This window comes from Zalophus californianus, chromosome 7, assembly GCF_009762305.2.
Source record: "Zalophus californianus isolate mZalCal1 chromosome 7, mZalCal1.pri.v2, whole genome shotgun sequence".
Classification (NCBI taxonomy): Eukaryota; Metazoa; Chordata; class Mammalia; order Carnivora; family Otariidae; genus Zalophus; species Zalophus californianus.
Genome location: NC_045601.1, coordinates 145,063,897 through 145,082,806, shown reverse-complemented (window position 1 = coordinate 145,082,806; position 18,910 = coordinate 145,063,897). Strand labels below are relative to the sequence as shown.

At 39.5% G+C, this 18,910-nt stretch overlaps 3 pseudogenes; all 3 read right to left on the bottom strand.

Annotated features, from left to right (window-relative positions):
* Positions 1-67: 67 nt before the first annotated feature.
* LOC113926850 lies at positions 68-811 on the bottom strand (annotated as a pseudogene).
* A 5,705-nt stretch (positions 812-6,516) lies between these two features.
* Positions 6,517-8,829, bottom strand: LOC113928031 (annotated as a pseudogene).
* A 6,950-nt stretch (positions 8,830-15,779) lies between these two features.
* Positions 15,780-16,675, bottom strand: LOC113928030 (annotated as a pseudogene).
* Positions 16,676-18,910: the final 2,235 nt, after the last annotated feature.

The following is an 18,910-nucleotide window of genomic DNA, read 5'->3' as shown; positions in this document are numbered from 1 at the left end:
TTACTTTAAATTTGCTATTTAAATGACACATTAAAGACTGAAACAAAAAATAACAAAACAATTCTTATTAGATCATGGTGAGATTCTTCTCAAGCTGTAGAACAGTTTCCTTAAAGGCAGAATCCTTTGCCCAATTGGCTTTACTTCCTAAAATGAGGTTCTGAAACACACGTTGAATAACTGTCATAATTTGTATCTCCATCTGCAGGTTTTGTTGTATGGTCTTGATCTTGTCTGAATTTTCCATATTGGCCAAATCATCTTTCTGTTTGCTCTTTTCAGTCTGGATTTCTAAAAGCTTACTTTCTGAAGCTTGTTTTAATTGTAATCTCTTCTTTCTAACATCAAGTAGTTTTTCCTCCAAATCCCAAAATTCCTGGTGTGATTTCATTATTAATTTGTTTAGCTTTAATACGTGTTTCATGTTATCCATGAGCACACTAGTCTTGGGGTTAATTTTCTCCAGATTTTTTTTAAGTGCACTCGAAAGTTGCATCCTGTCTAATGCAAAAGCTTTTTTATTTCAAAAGCAATTTTCACATCTTCAGTTTCATTTTCTAGGTCTTCAATTTTAGCTGCAATTTGCTTATCTTGCATAATTTGTTCTGGAGTTTTTTCTTCATTTGCATCAACCACTGATTTATATTCCAAGAGTGTTGTTTTGTCTGGGTTCTCAGCCTGAGCAGCAGGGTCAAGCGGTCCTCTGGACGCGCCATCTGGGCGCCGGCGACCCGTGGTGGCCCGCCTTCCCTGCCCCCGCTCCGGAGTCCGCGGGCTCGGTGGCCGCTTGCTCTCCGGGTTGCTTCTCCATTCTGACTGGCGCGAAGAGGAATTGCCTGGGACAGAAATACGCAGCCTCAGGACCCGATTTTCCCGCCACTAAATTGACCTATCTAATGTCCTTTTTCTGCTGCATGATCGTATCCAGCACACCACACTATTTAGTGTTATGTTTATATCTAGTCATCGTATTGCCTTAGACTTTTCTTGGTTGTGAGTTTCTCAGACTTTCCTTGTCTTTGATGACCTCCACAGTTCGAAGGGTTTCTGTCCCTCCATTTATATTTGTCTGATTTTTTTCCTTATAATTAGACTGAGATTGTATGTTTCCAGGAGGAAACACAGGCAGATAAAGTGCTATTCTCATGAAATCCTATCAAGGGTACATCCTATCAACATGACTTACCCTGACGATGCTGCTCTGGATTACCTGGCTGAGGTGTATTTGTCAGATTTCTCCACTGTAAAGTTACCCTTTTCCCCTTTTGCATACCTTCCATACACTTGGGGAGAAGATCCTGTGTGAATATCAGAGTTAGAGAGTAAGAGTTGTGACTCCACCTCCTTGAGGGTGGAGTATTCACATAATTTAGAATTTTTCTTTTGTTTTTTTTAATTTAATTTTATTATGTTATGTTAGTCACCATACAATACAGCATTAGTTTTTGATGTGGTGATCCACGATCCATTGTTTTCGTATAACACCCAGTGCTCCATGCAGTACGTGCCCTCCTTAATACCCATCACCGGGTTAACCCATACCCTCAACCCCCTCCCCTCTAAAACCCTCGGTTTGTTTCTCAGAGCCCATCGTCTCTCATGGTTCATCTTTCCCTCTGATTTCCCCCCCTTCATTTTTCCCTTCCTTCTCCTAATATCCTCCATGCTTGCTATTCCTTATTCTCCACAAGTAAGTGAAACCAAATGATAACTGACTTTCTCTCCTTGACTTATTTCACTTAGCATAATCTCCTCCAGTCCCATCCACGTTGATGTAAAAATTGGGTATTCATCCTTTCTGATGGCTGAGTAATATTCCATTGTGTATATGGACCACATTTTCTTTATCCATTCATCTGTTGAAGGGCATCTTGGCTCTTTCCACAGTTGGGCTATTGTGGACATTGCTGCTTTGAACATTGGGATGCATATGGTCTCTCTTTTCACTACATCTGTGTCTTTGGGGTAAATACCCAGTAGTGCAATTGCTGGGTCATAGGGTAGCTCTATTTTTAATTTTTTGAGGCACCTCCACACTGTTTTCCAAAGTGGCTGTACCAACTTGTATTCCCACCAACAGTGTAAGAGGGTTCCCCTTTCTCCACAACCTCTCCAACATTTGTTGTTTCTTGCCTTGTCAATTTTTGCCATTCTAACTGGTGTAAGGTTATTTATTTGACAGAGAGAGACACAGTGATAGAGGGAACACAAGCAGGGGGAGTGGGAGAAGCAGGCGTCCCGCTGAGCAGGGAGCCCAATATGGGGCTTGATCCCTGGATGCTGGGATCATGACCTGAGCCAAAGGCAGATGCTTAACTGACTGAGCCACCCAGGTGCCCCTCTTTTTTTTTTTTAAAGATTTTATTTACTTTTGTGAGAGAGAGAAAGAGCATGAGCAGGGGGAGGGGCCAAGGGAGAAGCAGACTCCCCACTGAGCGGGGAGCTGGATGCAGGACTCGATCCCAAGACACTGGGATCATGACCTGAGCCGAAGACAGACGACCAACTGACTGAGCCACCCAGGCGCCCGATTATTTAGAATTTTTCTGCATGAGACCTATGTCTATTCTTCCCATGTATTTAGTCTTCATTAATTTTATCAATATGGATCACATATTTATTTTATATTTGGGGTTATATCTCAATACATTGCTCAAATTGCTACAGCTTTGGCCATTGGGAGCTTTTTCAGTTGCCTGCCATGTCAACTTTGAATACATTCCCATCATGTGTTGTCTTAGAGTACTTCCTTACTGTCTGGTACCATAAAATGCTCCAAGATTATCTTGTATATTCCCTTCCTTAATCCTAAAATCGGCCATTTCTTCAGAAAGCCCAGGTTCCTTTTATTGGAGACCAGTCTTAGAAATCAAGACTTGAGTATGAGGTTTGCTCACAGTCCTTGGGACGTCAATGCTTCTAGACCCTCTGAGTTGAGAGAGCAAATATATGTGTGTTGCCTGGTTTTGGTGTGAGGGTAATGCTGGCCTCATAGGATAAGTTAGGAAGTTTTTCTGCTTCTTATAATTTTCTAGAGGAAGTTGTAGAAGATGGGTATGAGTTTGTAAGTATTTTGTAGAATTTACAAGTGTAGCCAGTGGCGTCTGCTGCTTTATGCTTTGGGAAAGTATTAATTATTGATTCAATTTCTTTAATTGAAATAGTTATTCAGATTATCTATTTATCCATATCTGAATTTTGTTAGTTTGTTCTTTTAAGGAATTGGCCCATTTCATCTAGTTTATCAAATTCATGGTCCAGATTTGTTCATAGTACCCTTTTATTATCCATTTAAAGTCCCTGAGGTCAGTGCTCATGACCCCTCTTTCATTTCTGATATTGGTAACTTGTGTCCTCTCTCTCTGTCTTTCTGTCTAGTCTGGCTAGAAGTTTGTCAGTTTTATTTATTCAGCCTTTGATTTCATTAATCTTTCTTGATTGTTTTCCTGCCTTCAATTTCCTTGATTTATACTTTAATTTGTCTTTTCTACTGCTTGCTTTTAGCCTATAAATATTTAAATTTATAATCTGGATCCACATTTTATTTTATTTAAAGATTTATTCTCTATCTATTTATTTATTTATTTTAGAGAGAGAGCACAACTGGGAGGGGGCAGAGGGAGAAGGAGAGAATCTCAAGCAGAGAGCATGGAGTCTGACACGGGACTCGATCTCACGACCCTGAGATCATGACCTGAGCTGAAACCAAGAGTCGGTTGCTTAACCAACTGTACCACCCAGGCATCCCTGGATTCACATTTTAAATGATTGGATCTCTCTCTTAGTTTGGTCTGTTTAATTTGTCAATGAGTATTCAGGTTCAGTTGAATTTTCTTACTGAGAATGTTTCCATGTTACTTCCTCTTTTAAATTCTTATAGTGTAACTCATGAAACTGATGCTAAATGATTTCATTGCACATCTTTATTATATATAGAAAATGCCATCACAGGGTGGCTGAGTGGTTCAGTCGGTTAAGTGCCCAACTCTTGGTTTTGGCTCAGGTCATGAGATCAAGCTCCACGTCGGGCTTTGTGCTCAGTGGGGTATCTGCTTGAGATTCTCTCCCTCTGCCTCTGTCCCTCCCCCTGCTCTCTCTCTAAAATAAATAAATAAACCTTTTAAAAAGAAAGAAAACCCATTGCCACAAATGTCCTTTGTTATCTTTTTCAATGTTTTGAATCTTAATTTAAACTTGTCTGCTGCTATATTTGGACTCTTTTATTATTATTATTATTATTATCATTATTATTATTATTATTTTGCATATGTTTGATGTGCCTTTGAAACCATTTAATGTCAACCTTTCTGTGTCACTTTGTTGAAAAACTAAAGAGAATTCTTGGAAAGTTACTAGTTTAACATTTTACCTCTGCTCTTAACCTCAACATATCTACTCTACCTGCCAGAGCTAACTGTTGAAACAAGCAGATGGATGACTTGAGTGAGACTTCAGGCTCTCTTAGATATCCAGGTCAGGGTGCGTTGAGGGCTTTGTCCCTGGAAGTCAGCAAAATGAGAAAAACAGTCCTTCGACCCCTGGAGCTGATCCTGAAAAGATGTCAATTCTACTCTTTAATACCCAGATATAAATTTCTTGGAGCCCACATCCATACGTTGGGAGTGTCTCCACACTGCAACTGGAGTGATATTTACAGATGCATTATTATCATGTTATCCCTGTGCATATAGCATTTCAACGGCTTTCTGTTATACTTGAAATATAAGCTCCTTACTTGTCTTCTGAGTCCTGTGCGATGTGATTCCTACCTACTCCCCCAACGTCACCTCTCTTGCCACTGAACCCATACTACCTGTGTCCAAGTTCTTTGATAGGTAAACCTTTTTCCCACCTCCTCTTCTTGAAACTTATTTTTCTCTAAAACTGTACTCATTTTCTCTCTGCTTCTGTAGTTGAATAATGCCACCTCATCCTTTAAATCAACAATTTAATTCCCTTAATCATAATGTCTCAGCCCACACCTACACCTTATTACAACTTATACTTCGTAGTCATAGCTTTTATACCGAGCAGTTATAGGACTTATGAAGAGAACTCACAGAGTCAGAACAGGATGGTGTTTAAGAAGGTGGACTCTGGATCCAGGTGGCCTGGAGTCAAACACAACTCTGCCACCTAGTTGGGGGATCACAGCATACTTAACCTTTCTATGCCACGTTCTTTCATTTGTAAAAATATCAGTAAGAGGAACTAAATCATATATTTCTGGTGAGGATTAAACAATATATGAAGAGCTTCAAACAGTTCCTGGCATGCAGTACATTCATATGTTAGCTATTAGTACTATTGTTGTTATGGCAAATTGTACCTATGGATTTGCACGTGAATTTGTGCTTACTGTTTTCTCCCCCACTGGCCTAGTAGTTTTCAGAGAGCAGAGAACGTGATAATTACCCTGCACTGTGTCTTCAGCAGTGTCTAATAAATTAACATTTGCTTAATTACTTAATTAACATTAAACATGAAATAATTTTGGCTTTCCAACATCATTAATATCCTGCAAGATAACATTTATGAGACTATGTGAGGTGAAAAGTGTGGACGGTAACAAGGATGAAATTACTGGAGCTTTTTCTACTTAACACCAAATAAAGTACTCAATCTCATAAGAAGTTATTAATTTATAACACTCGCTTTCAGCTATTAAACCGGAAGGACTAATACAGTCAGTACCTTTCAGGAGTATGGTGGAGATACAGTTCTGTCAGTTACACTTGAGCACGATCCTGCGGCTGCTTCAGAAACTGTAAAGGAATTGGGATAAAATACAACTTGACTTCAAAATGTGAAACATAGAGTTTAAAAACTCCCACTTACTAAGACTGATTACTTCCTACAACCAGAAACATTTATGACATTTAGAGGGTCGCTGTTACAAAGAAGACACAGAAGAAACCCATGAATCAATAGCAAGCTGCTTTACATCCTCACTGTGACTGACTAATCTCAGAATATACCAAACTGTTGAATTGTGTGGGGAACACTAAAGCCATAATTTTCTGTCCCTGCCTTAAACTGGGCCCAGACACACTTTCCACTCCCCATTTTATTTTATTTTTTGTTGTTGTTTAGTTTTTATTTCGTAGTCATAAATCTAATTCTGCAATCCAGCTAGACTTGCAGAGGAGTAAGGAAAATAAGGAGCCCATAGAACTGCAGCAAGATGGGGCACCTGGGTGGCTCAGAGGATTAAGCATCTGCCTTCGGATCGGGTCATGGTCCCGGGATCCTGGGATCGAGCCCCACATCGGACTCCCACCTCAGCGAGGAGCCTGCTTCTCCCTCTCCCTCTGCCTCTCTCCCTGCTCATGCTCTCTTTCTCTCTGTATCTCTGCGTCTCAGATGAATAAATAAAAATCTTAAAAAAAAAAAAAGAACTGCAGCAAGAGAGCACAGAGATCATAGGATGTTTTGAGCAGATGGGGGTGCAGGGGTGCTCTCCTGAGCTACAGAAGGAATAGTCTGGTGGTTAAGACAAAACACAAGTCAAATTTATCAGGTTTGTCCACAGTCAGCAATGGTGGTCTTCTTGCTGGTCTTGCCATTGCTGGACCCAAAGAGCTCCATGGCGTCCACAATAATCCTGCCCCCCTCACCTTGCCAGAGACCACACTTGCCATCACACTCAGTCTTGGCAGTGCAGATGGAAAACTGAACCGTTCATGTTGGGTCCAGCATTTGCCATGGACGAGATGCCAAGACCCATATGCTTCAGGATGAGAGTCTCATCATTAAACTTCTCCCCACACATGGAGTTACTGCAAGTGCCATTGTGGCGGGTGAAGACACCACCCTGGCACATAAATCCCGAAATAATCCTGTGAAAGCAGGAAACTTATAACCAAATCCTTTCTCCCCAGGGCTCAGAACACAGAAGTCTTCTTTTCCTTTTTTTTAAAGATTTTATTTATTTATTTGACAGAAAGAGCATGAGCAGGGGGGAGGGAAAGAGGCAGAGGGACAAGCAGACTCCCTGCTGAGTGTGGAGCCCCATGTGGAGCTCGATCCCAGGACCCTGAGGTCATGCCCTGAGCCAAAGGCAGATGTTTCACTGACTGAGCCCTGCAGGCGCCCCGAGCACAAGTTTTCTGCTGTCTTTGGAATTTGTCTGCAAACCGCTGGAGAGAGACACAGCCCATGGGCTCGCCCTCCACAGTGATGTCAACGGACGTGGCGGGGTTGACCATGGCTGGGCGCCGCTGGTGACTCCTGAGCAGCGGCATCTGCAAGGCTCCAATCCCTATTTTAAACAACATTAAGCAATAATAACTTAGCTACTTGCTCCAGGAAATATCAATTGAACGGCTCACTTATCAAGATTTCCTTCAAGTCTTTGGCCTTGCTGTGCCCACCAACCCAAAGCTACTATTTTTAAGCTCTGCCCAAACTCAACCAATTCTCTGTCTTGCAAGGTTCACTTCATAATCACTCATCCCAGGTCTGAAAACCTTATAAATATCCTTCCTTAAATTTTCCCTTTGGAGACACCAATAGCGCTGTCGAGAATTTTCCATTTCTGGGGTGGGTGTGATAAACTCAGCTTTGCTTGATCAACAACTGTGTATGGTGGTCTTTGGGGAATTTGACAATCAGTAGATACAGTGTAAGTTTTTGGTGGACATACACGTTTATTCTTATTGAATATATGCCTAGGAATGAAATTTGAGGTCAAAGAATAGGCAGATGATATATTGTCAAGTAATGGCCTCTTCCCTAAATCCATGTCTCATAGTCCCCCCACACATCAGCTGTGTGAGTAGCTTTGGCCAATGGGACATTGCAAACATGACATAAGCAAAAATTTGAAAAGGGATTGTCCTCTTGGAACACTGATGCCAGGTAAAGAAGCCTGGGTTGGTTTGTGGAAGACAGATAATCAACAGCCATCACCTGACATAGGAGTGAAGTCATTTTAGACTCTCTGGTCCCAGACAAACCATAATACTGTAGTGCCAATCCCCAGTCTTGTCTCCCCTGAATAAGACTAGTGGAAGAACCATCTGGCTGAACTCAGCCCAAGCTGCTGATCTAGAGAATCATGAACAAATTAAAGAATTATTGTTTTATGCCACTAAACTTTGAAATGGTTACTTAATGTGGCAATACAATAGGGTATATGCTAACTTTAATAGAAACTGACAAACAGCTTTCCGAATGGTTGTACCATTGCAACACTCCCTCTAGCTGTGTAGAGTTCGAGTTTCTCCACATCCTCACCAACGCTTGGTGTTGTCTCCTTTGGGTTTTTAGCCATTATTCATAGTAAGGACGTATCGCACTTTTTTGGATGAGTACTGAGTTGAGCATCTTTTTATATGTTTGTCAGCCATTTGGATCTCTTTTTGTGAAGTTCTTGTTCAAGTTAATTGCCCATTTAAAAATTTTGATATTTTTCTTTTTAGGATTGATGCTGGAGTTCTTTATAGGTTCAGGATAGGAGTCTTTTTATCAGGTATATAGAAGGTAAGTATTTTCTCCAGTACTCGGTAGCCTGCCCTTTGATGTTCTCAAGAGTGTCTTTTGATAATCAGAAGTTTTGATGAATTCTAACTTATTTTTTTCATATACTGTTAGTATTTTTTGTGTCCTGTTGGAATCCTCGTTTACCAAGGCCATGAAGACGTTTTCTGTGTACTTTTTTCCAAGCTTGTGGTAGTTTGTCTCCATGATGTTCACCAATCTCTTCCCAATGCATACATCATGCCATTCCCCTAATAATAGAAAGAATGTATTCTTCCTTTCCCTCTTGAATCTGGATTGGTGGCCTCATGACTCACCTGACCGATAGAATGCTGTGAAAGTAGACATTCTGGAACTTCGGAGTTTTGGTCATAAAAAGTTTAAAGCTTCTACCATGGTTTTTTAGAACACTCACATTAGAGGAAGCCAGCAAGCACGTTAGAAGTCTAACTACCCTGAGACTACTTGGTGGAGAAGGAGTGCTCCCAGTAGGCACCCAGGTATTTCAAACATCAGAAAGCACCAGGCATGTAAGTGAAAGATCATATTGAATACTTTATTCCCAAAAGATGCTATAAGAAGAAGAGATGAGGCCCCAGACTTATGGCCCCATCTGAGCTGTGACAGCCGTTTTCCACTTTAGAAGCCATCCTTGCTGAGGACCCAGACATCATAGAGCAGAAATGAGTGTTCCTGGAAGTCCTCTTTCTGAACCAAAACTCACAAGTGGCTGTGGCCCAGGGCTACTCTAGAGTGGTGTCGCATTTAGGGTGGGTTATTACTGGGTTATTAGTGGTATCACCTTTTATATTTGTTACTATATTCTCGTTGAACCTGAGGGAAAGTTAAGGCAAGGCCTATTGCGTCTCTCCACTGGACTTACAAAGTCTGGTATTTCTATCCTTTTTCATAGAACTGATATTATACTAATAAAGAGAATATAGTATGAGCTTTCAAGAAAAGAAGACTTTCCTCAAAAATGTACAGCTCCTAGGGCGCCTGAGTGGTTCAGTTGGTTAAGCATCTGACTCTTGATTTCGGTTCGGGTTGTGATCTCAGGATTGTGAGACTGAGCCCTGCCTCAGGCTCTCTGCTCCGCGGGGAGTCTGCTTCTCTCTCTCCTACCTCTCCCCCGTTCATGCTCTCTCTCTAAAATAAATAAGCAAATCTTTTAAAAACTGTACAGTTCCTCAAACAAAGGTGATATTTATTTTTCCTCAAATAATTCAGGAAGTTTTTAGGGCTCGAATATTTCTAATGATTAGTTTAGTCTGACTGTATTCTTTCACTGAAATGACTATTATGATATGATCATGTTAGAATGTTTGCTATCAGTCAATATTATGAGAGGCACTTATCATAGTTCAGCTTACAGAATTTTTATGTTGAGAATTAATACAGGAAAATCAAGGCACCTAGGTGGCTCAGTCGGTTAAGTGTCTGCTTTCAGCACAGGTCATGATCCCAGGGTCTTATAGAGTCTTGCATCGGGCTCCCTGTTCTGCAGGGAGTCTGCTGCTTCCTCTGCCCCTCTACCCACTCATTCTCTCAATCTCTCTCTCAAATAAATAAATAAAAACTTAAAAAAAAACAGGAAAATCAAATTAGCTAACGTCATTACTCTTAAATAATATTAGCAAAGTTTATAGACTTAAGTATGGACTCAAAGTGGAAATAACTTGGCAATACTGTTGAATCTTTCCAAAACCATTTTAGGGCAATTCAACCATTTGTTCAGAGTTTTGATGACTTAAAGGAGGAAGAGTCAAAATCTGGGAGTTACCCCTGTTCAGCCGAAGGATGCTATGTATTTCCCCATCTACGGATGCGTTCTGACCATGAAGCCAAACAGGTGCACACCCTGGAGGCTGTGGGCCCACCTCCTGGGCTAGCCCACTGTTCCCTGACCAGTACTATCAGCCCCCCTCACTGGCTGCTCTTCTCAACCACCTACACTTTCAAACATCCACACAATCGTCTTGCTTTTCATAGTTAAAGCAAACACTTACATTAATGCAAACACAGTATCAATAACTGTTTAAACCAACTCCATTAGATTTGTAGAATAATTCATATTTCACAGCTAAATAACCTAGGAATCAAAGAGATTAAGTAGCATAAGCAAGGATACACATTTAAAATATGATGGAGCTGGGATTCAATTCTAACTTTCAGTAACTAAATGGTCTATACTCTTTCCACTGCTCTGTAGTGAAGGAAAATAAAAGTTAAAGACTAGAAGGGAATGAAAAGGGGTATTTTCTGAGATCCAGGGCAAAATCTGGATGCTAACAATTACTATATACACCATGAGAAATTAATGACAAGAGTGAATTCAGAAGGAGAAACGTTTTCTTAATTTTTGGGGCATCTTAAAATTTCATGGAAACCTGTATCCAGGCTTTGACAAGGATATCACTGCATACAAATGAGGAATCACACTGAGGTGTTTACTCTATGTTAACTGGAAGTAAAATAAAAACTTAAAAAAATAAAAAATAAATAAACTGAGGTGTTTAAGGATTAGACAGTTTAATCATAAGATGTTTGGGGTGCCTGGGTGGCTCAGTTGTTAAGCGTCTGCCTTCGGCTCAGGTCATGATCCCAGGGTCCTGGGATCGAGCCCTGCATCGGGCTGCCTGCTCGGCAGGAAGCCTGCTTCTCCCTCTCCCACTCCCCCTGCTTGTGTTCCCTCTCTCGCTGTGTCTCTCTCTGTCAAATAAATAAATCTTTAAAAAAAATCATAAGATGTTTGAATCAAATATAAAATTAATTCCATCTGGACTGATCATTTGCATTGATTTGAAAGTAACTTCTGGGCATAATGTGTAGATTATACTTCTAAGTCAGAAAATGTTATGATGAAATCTTTATACAGTTGACTCTTGAACAACACAGGTTTGACCTGTGTGAGTTCACTTACACACGGATCTCTTTCGATAAATACATACAAATGTATTTTCTCTTCCTTACAATTTTCTTAAATAACATTTTCTTTTCTCTAGCTTACTTGATTGTGAGGATAAGTATAAAATACATGTAATGTACAAAATACGTGCTAATGGACTATCTATGTTATTAGTAAGGCTTCTGGTCAGCAGTAGACTATTAGTAGTCAGCCTTTAGGGGAGTCAAAAATTATATGCAGATTTTCAACTCCATCAGGATGTCAGTGCTCCTAAGCCCCCCATTGTTCAAGGGTCCACTGTATTTATTCACAGTCTTAGAGGGTTTCTGCACCAACGTGACCAGAAATTTTCACCTGTGTATCCCAATAGATCAATAATTACTCCCTTGATGCAATTAATTTGGTTGGCCTTAAAGAATTAGGGCTAGAGGTAATATTTTACATGAGATTCAGGATCCTACTGGTAGAATACATTTCAAATATATATGATTTGCAGTTATAACCAACATTCATCAGCAAATGAATGCAATAAATTTGTTATTTTGCCAAAATAGATCAAGCAACATTTTTATTCACCTGTACAAGAATAAACATATCACCTGTGTCATTTTTTTAAGCAAAATTTGATGAAATTAAAGGGAGATATAGTCAATTTCACAGTCATAGCTGGATACTTTAACATTCATATTAGTTGATTTCTCAGCAGTTGACATAACTAGGCAAAAAAAAAAATCAGTAAAGACACAGATGTTCTGAACACTATCAACCATGTTAACCTAATTGATACTGATGTCACAGGCCACCTTTGTCAGAAAACTGTCCCAAGAACATAACCGCAGCTTGTTTTCAGCACAGCAACTTATAGCAGGCAGTCTCCAGGAATAAGACAGGCCTCCGCCTTACAGAACCTTCAAACCTGCTCAAAAGACACCTTCCTTTCCAGCAACACTTGTCAAAAGAAATGGCAGACCTTAGTGGGCACATTGTCTGGTGGGTGGTGACCATCAGAACTTTCACAAAGGCACCCGTGTGAAGTCCCTAAGAAATCATCTAACAATTTTCAAAGGAATTCAACATTTTTGTTATCTTAGGTTTTGTTTGATGTCATAGAATAATGAAGTTTCTCATTTTACTTTTCTATGACTGTTTCTACTGGGACTCTTTAGATAACATTTTTAAAGAAGCCTGCCATACTCCCCTAACATAGGGCATAGTTTGTATGGCAATAACTCTAGTTAATGCATTAAAAATTACAGCAGAAAAAATATGGTAGAAAAATTATGATAGAGATAGATTGTTGCTTTTCAGATAGCCAATCAATTCTGGACTTTCAGAAACTATCAATTATGCAAAGCAAAATAATTTTTTTTCTTCAAAAAGAGAATAGTGGCTTTTTTAACAAAAAATCAGAAGGAAGTTATTTTTTATGCTTAAAAAGTAAGTAAATTTTTTAATTTAAATTTTCTTATCAATTGCAACTGTGATATTTAATTTCACACAGAATGGATATGAATAGATATGTCTTTGTGGAATTTTGTGAGCCCTTCTCAAGTTGATAAATATTATTTTTAATAAGCATCATAATAATGAGTGATATTCTCATATTATAGATTCATTCCTTTGAATGGCTATTTTTTTAAATGATCCCCTAAGACAATAAAAAACTTAAGTGAAAAGAAGTTTGAATTTATCTTTTTTTTAAACACTTCTAAAGAGAGTAAAAACAGGACCAACAGAAGAATTGCTTTGGTACCACAGTAGAGACAGAGTAATGAGTTTGTTGTGAAAAATCCTGAGCATGTCTTCAGGGAGTATGTCAGGAATGAAAGGACAATCATATATGATAAAAAAAATTCATATAATTTATAATAGGTGTATGACACTCATTCCACATTCACATTTGTTCTGCTTTACCTCTATAAATTACTTCAGATAGATGTTAAACCTCTCGAAGCAAAATAAACCTTTTTCTTTTTGATTCTATCTTAAGAATACTCCCTAGAAATTATGTCAAGACAGGAGTGCCTGGGTGGCTCAGTCAGTTACGCGCTGACCCCTGATTTCAGCTCAGGTCATGATCCCAGTGTCCTGGGATTGAGCCCCCCCCCGCCCCCCGCATGGGGCTCCTTGCTCAGCAGGGAGCCTGCTTCTCCCTCTGCCTGCTGCCCCCCCCCAGCTTGTGTGCTCTCTCTGACAAATAAATAAATAAAATCTTTAAAAAAAAAAGATTCTTTCTCCCTCTGCCCCTCCCCCTGCTTATGCTCTCTCTCTCAAATGAATAAATAAAATCTTTTAAAAAAATGGGAAATGAGTAACAAGGAATAATGAAATGGGGACTTCAAAGGCATTATACAGAAGAAAATCATTTTAATGAGGAGGGGAGAAATACCTTTCTTAGGTCAATCTGAAGAGGTTTAAAATTCTGAACTGTTGTTACCGTAATAGCCTCTAAGCCATGGCAGAATTCATAGTAATTCCCCTCGAGTTTATGACTCATATGTCGGAAGAGAAAAGGTTTTGTCCCCTAAAAGTTGGGGATGACTTTTGATACACATAGAGATTCCTCAATGGCTTTTTTCCCTCTCTTTTCATAGAGTTTACATTGAATTAAGAAAAAAATTATAAAACATTTGACAGCAAATGTAAACTCAGACTCCATATTGTGATAGATCCACTTGTAATCTTGAAGAACAGACAGAATTAGTGCATCAATTAAAGTGAAGGACCGATTTCTGGGTGTAATCAGTTAAAATTAATAATCATCCCAAGCTATTACTGATTACTTACTATCTACAAGGCATTTTAATAACAACTTAATACCTGAAATGGTGCTAAAAAGGATTAACTAAATAATAGTCTTATGATCAAGGAATTTATAGACTAATAGGAGACATATTAATATAATAGTATTAACTAGAAAAACTGTCATTTCAGTGTACAGACATGCAATTAGTTAAAAGAAGAGACAGAGCATTTTTAAATCAAAGAGACTCAGATAATTTTACAAATATTATGTGAATGTAAGCTAACAACTGGAGCACGGGAAAGATTTGGACAGGGGATTTGCATGAGCACTGTGGAAATGGGTGATGTCATGGTATTAACAGTTAAAGAAAAATGAGTGAGTTTCTGAATGGTAGAATTCTCTTATAACAGGGCTGGGGCTGATTATTAGGTACCCTGCACATGCATTGTGCACTCAGTAGCAAAAGCAGTGCTATTCAGTGGATAACAGCAAAGGTTCAGACTTGTACACACCACTTCTGAACCCCACTTATCTTCTGTGTGACCTGCATTAACTTACAAAGGGTCTATAAACCATAGTTTTGTCATTTTAAAAGACAGGATGAAAATACCTACATCCTTTCATCAAGAGGCTTGAGGCTGTATACTTAGTTTTAGAACATAAATAAGATACACGGTTAACTTTGTAGGGGAAAATGTATCCTTCAGTAGAAAATTATGCATTACTGGATTCTGATCCTGTGTAAATTATATATTATATATTATTATTAATTGTAAATTATACATGAATTGAGAGGAATGCAAAATAACTCTTGTCAATGACATGTGAATTCAGTTCTGTCAGGTAGAAATGGAATTGGCTTCTCTCCCCACAGCAGATGAAGAATTTTCTTGTCTCCTTTTGCACATTCATTCCAACATTTCTTCACTTTTTATAAATTTGTGCCTTTTGACTTCTTTTTATTTTTTTATTTTTATAGACTTTTTTTAAAAGATTTTATTTATTTATTTAATTGACAGTGAAAGAGACACAGCAAGAGAGGAAACACAAGCAGTTGGAGTGGGAGAGGGAGAAGAAGCAGGCTTCCTGCAGAGCAGGGAGCCTGATGCGGGGCTCAACCCCAGGACCCTGGGATCATGACCTGAGCCAAAGGCAGTCACTAAGCTGACTGAGCCACCCTGGGGCCCCAAGATTTTATTTTTTTTAAGTAATGTCTACACCCAACATGGGACTGGAACTCACAACCCTGAGATGGAGAATTTCAGGCTACCCCAACTGAGCCAGCCAGGAGCCCCTTAACTTTTTTTTTTAACTGGTTATTAAGTTTGCCTGATTCCTTCACTAACAGAGTTGAATAAAATCTTTAACACATGTTTATTTTATATCTCCATGAAAATCATTTCACTGTTCTTCTAAGACTTAATTCTTTTTACTAAATATAATTTTGCTGATATAGATCCATATTACTCGTGACTATGGTTGGTTCCTATTGATTCTGGATACACTTCAGGGTATTTATCCATATTTTTAAAAAACCCAAGGGTTTGACTCATGGGCTAATTCTATTATAAGCACAAAGTAAATGGCAGTATTTGAAAAAAAAATCATCTAGGACTGCATAACTTAGCACATTGTTGCTCCTGCTCACGGTTGCCTCCCCAAAACCTTTTTCAGCGCCGCCTTTACCTCTTTATTCCTTAAGGTGTATATGAGTGGGTTCAACATGGGAGTTGCCAGGTTGTAGAAGAGGGTGAGAAACTTGCCTTGGTCCTGGGAGGAGCTGTTTCCTGGCTGCTGTACATGTAGATGATGCTCCCATCGAACAGGGAGACCACGGTGAGGTGGGACCTGCAGGTATTGAGCGCCTTCCGGCGCCCAGCCGCGGACTCGATCTGCAGCACTGTTGCAGCGAGAATAAGAGCGAGGGGCAGCAGGACGATGAGAATGGCGAAGGGAAAGACCAGCACGTCCACTGCACGGGCGTCCACACAGGCGAGCCTGATCAGTGCTGGCGTTTCGCAGAGGAAGTGGTTGACCCAGCGCCGGCCACATCGGGAAGGAATCATTGTGAGTGGGGACATGATGAAGGCATTGACCAGTCCGCTGCCCCAGGCCACGGCCACCAGTTGTAAACACAGCTGGGGGTGCATAATGACCAGGCAGTGCAGGGGCTTAGCGATCGAAGGCCGTCACAGTCAGGAGGATGCACTCGAAGCTCCCCACAGGAAGGAAGGAGAGAAGCTGGACCACACAGCCAGCTAGCTGATAGTCTTGTCAGGGCCCCAGAGGTTCACCAGCATCTGTGGGAAACAGCTCGTACTGAAGCAGAGATCTAGAAAGGAAAGATTGGCCAGGAAGAAGTACATCGGGGTATGAAGTCGAATGTTTAATATCCACACAAGGATTATGGTTGAATTTCCCAACACAGCCACTGAATATAGGGTAAAATTTACTATGAAGAGCACCAGCTCCAGCTTGGGACGATCAGAGAAGCCCGCCAAGATAAAACCATACTCTGAGCTGTCATTGGATTTTTCCATTGTCTTCCTTTCACATCATCTGTGTACCTGGTAAGAATAAAATGAATACTTGATCTATATTTTCTGAAAACCAATGAATGTCAGGAATTTTAAGGAACAGATAAGCCATCAAAGTCTAGCAACCCATCCTATATTGGGATAGCTTCTGCCCAGCCATTTAAGCCATTCATCATTTGTTCAAGCATGTAACAAATTATTTCACTGTTGGAAAATTCCAACTTATAATCATCATCCTTTTACTACATAGGAATTTTCTTCCTCATTCATAAGGCAAAATATTTCAACTTTATTGAATACACATCATATCTAATCTCTCTTCATATGGCAACCATTTAAATATTTTAAGCTAAAAACTAAATTTTCTTTAGGCCAAGGTGTTTAGTTTTCCACAACGATTCTTCCTATAACAAGGCCGTCAATTCTGTTATCACCTTATAACCATCTTCCACATTCCCTGAATGTTGACACTGACTTTCTGGAACTCTGACAACCAGGGCTGAGTTCAGTATCCAGGATATGATTTGAAAAACACAAAGTACAGGGAAACTACTGCTATCATGACCTGGATATTATATTCTTTTTTTTCCAAATATTTTATTTGGGAGACAGCACAAGCAGGGGCAGGGGCAGAGGGAGAAGCGTGCTCCCCACTGAGGGCAGAGCCTGATCTGGAGCTCAAAACCCTGAGATCGTGACCTGAGCTGAAGTCAGATGCTCAGCTGACTGAGCCACCCCCGCGTCCCTGGATATTATATTCTTATCAAGGTGCTATAAGTCTGTAGCTACTTCATAGTGTCAGTGTTACCTTTTTACTTAGGTTATAATCGGATCTACTAAATATGTACTTATCCAATGAAATGCTGTCAAATCTGACCTCTTTCATTCACTTCTTTGAAAGAAAAAGATTTCTGTAGCATAGAATCCCAGGATCGGGGAAGATATTCTGCCTAGTAATAAAATGGCAACTTTGGGTATATTTGTCTTCTGGTAGTCTTTTAGAAACATTGAAACAATGTGATTAGCTTTCGGAAGAAAGGTGCATAGCAATAGAGATGAATATGGAGAGAGAAGGAAGGAGACTGTGGTGCATAATTTTAAAAAGTAAACTGAAGATTGACTCTAATATGGCTAAGAAGGATAAAGAGAGCTGGAGTCATAAAAGACGCCTCATAATTGGAATAGAGGCTCTTAGGATAATAATAATGACCAAAGAAAGAAGAACAAGTATGAAAATAGCAGAATAGCAGAAGGAAATAAATGTAATTCAGACCCTTTGTCATGTTGATTCTTTGATGATAGAAGCAAAAATAACAAGACTAAAATTATTAAGTGGACATGATAAAATATCTACTCTGCTGTGTGATCTAGAGAATCCTGAGCTGCTTCAATTAATCATAATATATTCAAGTAGTAACCTGGGAAAAAATAAAGGCAGAGTAGAACACAAATTGTTGTCATGAATATTTTAATTTTCAAATAAAAAACTTATCTTCAGTGAAAACTTCTCATCTTCAAAGTTCTTACAGTAAATTTATTTTCCACAGTCAAATACATTATACCAAAGTAAAAGAAAGAAAGTTTTCTTAACTTTCTCTAATCATTTAGGCTTACCTGGCTTTAACTTTCCCAAGGGATTTAGAGTTAACACATAGTAATGTTTTTCCTTCAGGTTGGGATTTGGTCCCTGGGATTTTATGGAAGATGGTGCAGTCAATATAAGCAGAAAATAACAATAGGGTGATGTGAGACAAATGCACCAGAAATCATATAGAAGTGGTTACAAGGGTCTCAACTTGCACATCAAGCCGTGAACTGATTTCATACGTTAGATTCTAGTTTCTTCCTCAAGAGTTGTAAAAGCTGTGTGATTATTCCAATGATTTGACTGAAGTGATAGAGTAATGATATATCCCCACCTCAGAGGAAAAGTAAAATGGAGTAATTCCCATAGGGTAGTTAAATTATAAAGAAAAGGGACAACTGTAATAGAAAAATAGCATTAGCATTCTTCCCTGTCTGCCCACCATTTGGGCCAAATACCCAGCCTTCAGGAGGCTTTTAGGAGCCTTCAACCAAAACCCCCAGGCAAAGACTTCCTGTTGGCCCCAGAAGATAACCAACACAGATGCGAATGCTCTTATAGACCCAGATAGAAAAAATGGAAGACTAATTTCTCAGCATCGAAGATGGTGCCTAGAGGTTGACATAACACGTTTCCTTGTTGAGATCACAGGG